This window comes from Lactuca sativa, chromosome 4, assembly GCF_002870075.4.
Source record: "Lactuca sativa cultivar Salinas chromosome 4, Lsat_Salinas_v11, whole genome shotgun sequence".
Classification (NCBI taxonomy): domain Eukaryota; kingdom Viridiplantae; phylum Streptophyta; class Magnoliopsida; order Asterales; family Asteraceae; genus Lactuca; species Lactuca sativa.
In genome coordinates, this window is record NC_056626.2 from 34641535 (window position 1) to 34649067 (window position 7533).

Below are 7533 nucleotides of genomic sequence, written 5' to 3' on the forward strand. Positions count from 1 at the left end.
TTGATGTTATCTGATTGGATATATACTTGATTATCGGAGGTTGTCTATGGATTTAACAATTGAATTTTGATATCAGATTTCAAAAACAAGATGTCTATTAAACTTAAATCTTTTAAGTTTTCCGCTTAAGCAAAAGTTTTTGATTCGTTATAATCAAATACATTCTTTATAAACATAAAATTCTGATTGTGGAAGATGGCGACGAACAAGTTTGATTGTTGTTCATGTTTGAAGATGGCGAGAAACAGGGTTAAAGTTTCCGGCGTTCTGGAATCGAAATCCTTTTCTTCATCTTCAATTTCGTCTTTCTCAATGGATATGGAAGTTTCCGGCGACTCGAAGTAAAATATTGATTTTTTTGAAGTAAAAACAGAACATGTTCTTTTACCTCATCCGAGACATTAGATTAGGGTATAGTTTGAAATAGAAGTGACGATGCCTGCTGATGCTTCTAATTCAAGTTTATGAATTTTCTTAATTATAACTTTATTTTTTTCAATAAGTTGTTATAACATTTTCATAATTTCTTTAATATAAATTAAACTTTTTTAATAGTTTTTTGATATAAATAGTATACTTCAATAAAAAAAAAAAAAAAAAAGTCGTATGTATAACGACAAAAATGCATCAAGATATGGTTGCTCGGTTTCATAAAACTAAATTGTTCGAGCAAGAATCGTACAAAAATTTTTACGATTCTTTTTCTTGTGGGATCTTGGTGGGTTATTAAATTAAACTTCAAATTATTTGAAACTTTGATAATTAAACGAATAAAAAGACTGGTTTCAGTCTTTTAGACCGGTTTCAAAAAGAACCAAGACACTAACGGAAAAAAATCAGCTTGAAAAAACCAAATAAGACCAAGACTGTTCCAAAAAAATATCGGACTGCTTCGAGCCAAACTTGAGCCAGATCTAAAAAAAGACTAGAAAAAAGTTTGTATAAATATACATTTTCTATTAACAATATATTTTCTAATCACAAATTACACAAATTCTTTTTTTTTTCTTTTATTAAATTTTATCGTAACATTTTTATTGGAGGATTTATGTAGAAAAGTTTTATTATTTTGGAAAAAAATTAATAAAATCCTAAATATTTTTTAAACAGAAAAGTCTTATTATATATATATATATATATATATATATATATATATATATATATATATATATATATATATATATATATATATATAACTTTTTCGTTAATTTAAGCAAAATGTTAAATAATCAAGACTTTTATGTTCAAAATATTTTACGACTTTATCAAAAAACTTCTTAAAATAATAAGATTTTTCCGAATAAAAACTTTTTTTATTAGTTATTAATTTATAATTTTGGTGTTAGTCATATGTTTGATAAACAAAAAACCTCAAAACCAGAAAATAATGAAAAAAAAACCCCCCGAAATCAATCCAAAAAAGACATGATGGCAAGACCATACTAAAAAGACAAAGATCAATCCAACTGAAATTGGTCCAATATAAGATCAGAGCAAAAAAGACATTACCAATACCGATAAAAAAAATCTAATAATTCCTAAACTCGTTCTAAATAGACTTAACCATTTCAAAAAGGACCTAAAATACCAATGTGCATCTCTAATATTATTCTTTGGTGGGTTGGTTTCATCATAATTTTCATGTGATGTTTTTATAATCTTGCATATTATAACTAGGCCCGGTCCATTACAAAGCATGTAGCAGTATATTTAATTGTTATTTTAGAGACAACATGTTGTCTAGTTTGAAGTAAAAACAGAACATGTTCTTTTACCTCATCCGAGACATTAGATTAGGGTATATTTTGAAATAGAAGTGACGATGCCTGCTGATGCTTCTAATTCAAGTTTATGAATTTTCTTAATTATAACTTTACTTTTTTCAATAAGTTGTTATAACATTTTCATAATTTCTTAATTTAATATAATCAATTAAACTTTTTTAATAGTTTTTTGATATAAATACTATACTTCAATAAAAAAAAAAGTCGTACGTATAACGACAAAAATGCATCAAGATATGGTTGCTGGGTTTCATAAAACTAAATTGTTCGAGCAAGAATCGTACAAAAATTTTTACGATTCTTTTTCTTGTGGGATCTTGGTGGGTTATTAAATTAAACTTCAAATTATTTGAAAGTTTGATAATTAAACGAATAAAAATATTGGTTTCAGTCTTTTAGACCGGTTTCAAAAAGAACCAAGACACTAACGGAAAAAAATCAGCCTGCAAAAACCAAATAAGACCAAGACTGTTCCAAAAAAAATATTGGACTGCTTCGAGCCAAACTTGAGCCAGATCTAAAAAAAGACTAGAAAAAAGTTGGTATAAATATACATTTTCTATTAACAATATATTTTCTAATCACAAATTACATAAATTCTTTTTTTTTCTTTTATTAAATTTTATCATAACATTTTTATTGGGGGATTTATGTAGAAAAGTTTTATTATTTTGGAAAAAAAATTAATAAAATCCTAAATATTTTTTAAACAGAAAAGTCTTATTATATATATATATATATATATATATATATATATATATATATATATATATATATATATATAACTTTTTCGTTAATTTAAGCAAAATGTTAAATAATCAAGACTTTTATGTTATATATATATATATATATATATATATATATATATATATATATATATATATATATATATATATATATATATATATATATATATATATAACTTTTTCGTTAATTTAAGCAAAATGTTAAATAATCAAGACTTTTATGTTCAAATTTTTTTACGACTTTATCAAAAAACTTCTTAAAATAATGAGATTTTTCTGAATAAAAACTTTTTTTATTAGTTATTAATTTATAATTTTGGTGTTAGTCATATGTTTGTTAAACAAAAAACCTCAAAACCGGAAAATAATGAAAAAAAAAACCCCAAAATCAATCCAAAAAAGGCATGATGGCAAGACCAGACTAAAAAGACAGAGATCAATCCAACTGAGATTGGTCCAATATAAGATCAGAGCAAAAAAGTCCTTACCAAAACCGATCAAAAAAACCTAACAATTCCTAAACCCGTCCTATATAGACCTAACCATTTCAAAAAGGACCTAAAATACCAATGTGCATCTCTAATATCATCCTTTGGTGGGTTGGTTTCATCATAATTTTCATGTTGATGTTTTTATAATCTTGCATATTATAACTAGGCCCGGTCCATTACAAAGCATGTAGCAGTACATTTAATTGTTATTTTAGAGACAACATGTTGTCTAGTTTGGGTTCGTCACTATACATTGCTTGTCTCCATAGATGAAGCTATAGAGACGACATGCCGTCTCTATATGTCGTCATGGTAGATGCACCTGTAGAGACGACATGTTGTCTCTATAGATCCACCTATAGAAGCGACATGTCGTCTCTATAGGTATGCCCATACAACTGCTCTTTTTTTCTCTATAATTTTCCAATTTTCAAAGTACAAAATTGCTAAAGCAATAAATTTACAAAATAGCTAATATGGTAAACTTAATTGCAAAACATTAAAATTCCATACAGTCTTAAAATACTATATTATTGTAAATATAATTCATATGAATAACAAAATTATTAACTTAAGGAAATTTGCATAATCACATGTCTTATCATTTGTTTACATAACACTACATTCTATATGGTTTCAAAAAAAAACACCATCAACAATGGATTACTTCTCATCATATTGTGTCCTTCTTTGCTCCCTAAAGCTTCTTGCACTCTTCCCACTTTCATTATCTAAAACATCATCATGAATTCAATTTTAATCATTTTATTTTTGAAAAAAAAATGAAAATGATGAAAGAACTAGGAAGAAGGAACCTTGATCTTGATCCATGGCATCTAGAATGCAAAGTTACTGCTTCTACTGGAAGATGCTAAAAAAGCTACCAATGTTCGACTAAGAAATTACATGTAAAGGTTGTCTACGTGTATTGGAGTTGCATCATTTTAAGAGGTCTAGTAGTAGTACCTATATTACATACATGGTAAAGTTAATAAAGAAAATATTTAAAGCAAAGAAATGATGATAGTCACAAAGTTGGTAGCATGATGACATTGTAAGTCATACATCACCAAGTTATATTATTGTCATATATCCAAATATACAACACTTAATGGCAAAAAGAAAAGAAACTGGAGCTTGGTAGTAGACATAAATTAGGCACAAAATTTTTCATTTGTTTAATTATATCAACAGGTGAACGTGAGCAAATCTCCTTTATTGCACATACTAATTTCATGAGGTGGATACGAATTCACATATCTTGATCATCTTGATTATTAGATGATACTGAAATGTGTTCCTTGTGAGCAAGTCTGTTCACTGAAGAATTTGATGCCACTCTTCCATTAACAGAAGGTGTAGTACCTACCGTACATAAATGTATGGTTAAGTGAAAAACACTGGAAAGTAAATAAAAGATGGTAGAAAGTTGTTAATATTGACAAATCTCCTTTAATACACATTAATTTATGAAGCAAATATGATTTCACATTCACATACCTTGTACATTTACATGTATTTGAGTTGCACTTTAGGATACAGTGTTAGCTGAAGAATGGACATTATCAGTTGGCCATTCAGCACGGAGTAGCTCTAGACTTTAGTTGCTAAAGAGGATGCAACTCCTATTCTTGTTCTGAAATTAAACACAATATAGAAATTAACAATAATCATATATAAAGAAACTTGAATTAATAAAAATCACTTTCATTATATATCCATCTTTGCTGCCTCTGCTTTCTGCTCTAATCTTTAGTGGTTTTACACACAACAAAAAATTGTACACACAACAAAAAATTGTGTTTTTACTCCAAGAACAAATGAAAAAATGAAAAAGAAAGTATTACCACATGAAAAATGTTCATCATCAACTAACCTTTTGCCTCTTGGAGGCTTATTGACTTCATTAAAAAGTCTTTGCCTTGCTGCATCCAGCTCCTCAACCAGTCCTCCTAAAACTTGAAACACTTCTGGAACCAGCATTAGTAGCCCATGCCTTACATTTACATTAGAAATAACAACCTAAAATAGAAAACTTATTTGGATTTACTTTTTTATGAACAAGAATGTGTAGTAGTTGTAAACTATTCCAGTGAGTGTGAGAACTATAATATAGAACCTTCAATCCATGTCAAAGATTTGTTGAACACCATCAGTCATAGACAACTTGTATTGCTCTCGAAGAGGTTGACTAATATTTATTATCTCATTAACCTGGAAAAACACATTTATATCAGTTTGACGCATATGGAAGCCAATCCCTAATGATATTTTAACGTATAATGGTCCAGAAAGATTCTCACAAAATAGAATACTCTTACCTAGAATTTGATCAGGAGTTATTGGATACATTATGTTAATGAAAGTTGAAATTAATGGACCAAAATGTAGATGACAATTGTTTAAAGGTATGCGTTGTGTGCTTATCGGTTCTTTTGTTGCTTAAATTCAAAGTATAGTGTGAATTTAAGCACAAAAAAACATTAAGCAGACATTGACATATAATGGTGATATAGGATGAATTAAGTACCATTTTTGGTTTGTGTGAATCAGCTAGACCACTGATGGCTGCATATCTGAAAATATATAATGAAGTGGAGCATTATCAAAGAACTTATAAAAGTCTAAGAGAGATAAAAACAATCGAGTCGTTTAGAAATGAAAAAATATAACACAATAAGAGATTATAAATGGAATAATTATAGAAAGTGTTGAATTGTTTTACTTTTTCCTCATATATGAAGGCAATGCAAACTGAGAACTGCAATAGTGAAAGAGTCAAGGAGGATTGGGAATAACAGGAAATACCTAACTGGAAATACAAATATCTTTGCTTAATCAACCTACTTTATGAGTAAATATTGTTTTACTTATCGTGTTTAGGTTTCTAACCAAGACAAACAACATAAATAAGTTATCTAAAAGAAAAACAAACTTTAAAATACCTCATTTTCAATTAGTTTGGTGAAGAAACGTTCAGCCTGAACTGCAGAAATGTAACGACCCAAATCCTCATTAAGTAAAACATTTATCAGAGTTGTTCCCAAAATCATTCATTGCAGAAATCATAAGTGTGTGCACTGCGATCAATCCGAGCCCTTCATTTCCAATCAATGATTCCTGAAACCATAAACAAAATTGTAAGCACGAAGCTTAGTGAGTTTCCCAAAGAATACGATACATACAATCTACATATCACATATCCTGTTAGCTATAAAAGCTACATGTATCACACTTCCTGCTCGCTGTAGAAGCTACATATAACACATAAGCCATGCATACAAAAACCTGTAAGAATGTCATGGGCTACCCGACATGGTCTTTACCTAGGACTGTCATGGGCTACCCCACATAGTCTTACATCCAATGTCATGGGCTACCCCACATGGTCTTACATCCAATGACATGGGCTACCCCACATGGTCTTCCATCTAATTTCATGGGCTACCCAACATGGTCTTACATCTAATGCCACGGGCTCCCCCCGGGGTCTTTCATGCAAAACACACAATCACATAGCATATCAAAACACATAATAACTAACACATATATCATAATCACATAATGGGTCGGCCTTGGTGCCTTAGACCCATGGGTATGGTGAGAAGACTCACCTCACACTGCTGAAGTCTCGCGGATGAACTTCCAGCTGCTGGTTGACAAATTCCCAAACTGCCAACATCAAACAATACCCAAATTAATAATTGGGTTCCAAGCCCAAGGTCCAAATCACACTCTAAAGGCCCAAAAGCCAAGTAGGCCAAAGCCCAACATATGGCCCAATTTTCCAAATTGGGCCTAAACCTCTGTATGGACTTATTTAACGCCCACCCAATCATTCTAGTCCAAACAGTGGGCATTCCCATGGCCCAACTTCTCATAATCCTCAGGGCCCATTTGTGGCCCATTTATGGCCTAATTTTCCCAATTGGGCCCAAGCCTCTCTAACGGGTCTTATCCTAAGGCCTAATGATTACATAAGTCCATAACGTGTTCCCAATTAGCCCATTAAGGCCCACAACAACTTAGTTCAATAAGTGGCCCAATAAGAACCCAATTCCAATTAAGGTTTTTCACATAAATGTAAATTAGGGTTAAGTGACCCTACTTAACCCATTAAGGACTTAATCCAATAGGTCCAATATTTCCTTTAAGTTAATTTGCCAATGTTTGTTAATTAATATTTCAAGTTCATTAAATAATCCTGATGCGCTCCCGATAAATCCCAAATTACGGTTGCATGACATTACGGTTTTCCAAACCCTAGTTAGGGTTTCCAACCCATCTTAGCCCAATAGGCCCAATAGCTAGGTCCTTTGATAAATTAGGGTTCATTAGGCCCATTAGGGCTTCAAGCATCCCAACCACATCAAACACGACAAGGCAAAACACACCGCCACCCGACATGGCGGCCGGTGGCGGCAGGAGGCGACAGCCACCACCTCACGGTGGCGATTTATACTTTTCTTTTTCGTTATTCCGATACGGATTACAATACAATTTACAAGAATG

The 7533-nt window shown here is 30.8% G+C and overlaps 1 long non-coding RNA gene across 1 annotated transcript; it reads right to left on the minus strand.

The window, feature by feature from the left end:
- Positions 1-3842: 3842 nt before the first annotated feature.
- On the minus strand, positions 3843-6497 carry LOC122197610 (uncharacterized). Its single transcript, XR_006191213.2, has 6 exons — positions 5967-6497; positions 5552-5597; positions 5141-5235; positions 4898-5043; positions 4522-4657; positions 3843-4386 (listed from the first exon to the last, which is right to left on the minus strand). It is a non-coding gene; the product is annotated as an uncharacterized LOC122197610 (long non-coding RNA).
- Positions 6498-7533: the final 1036 nt, after the last annotated feature.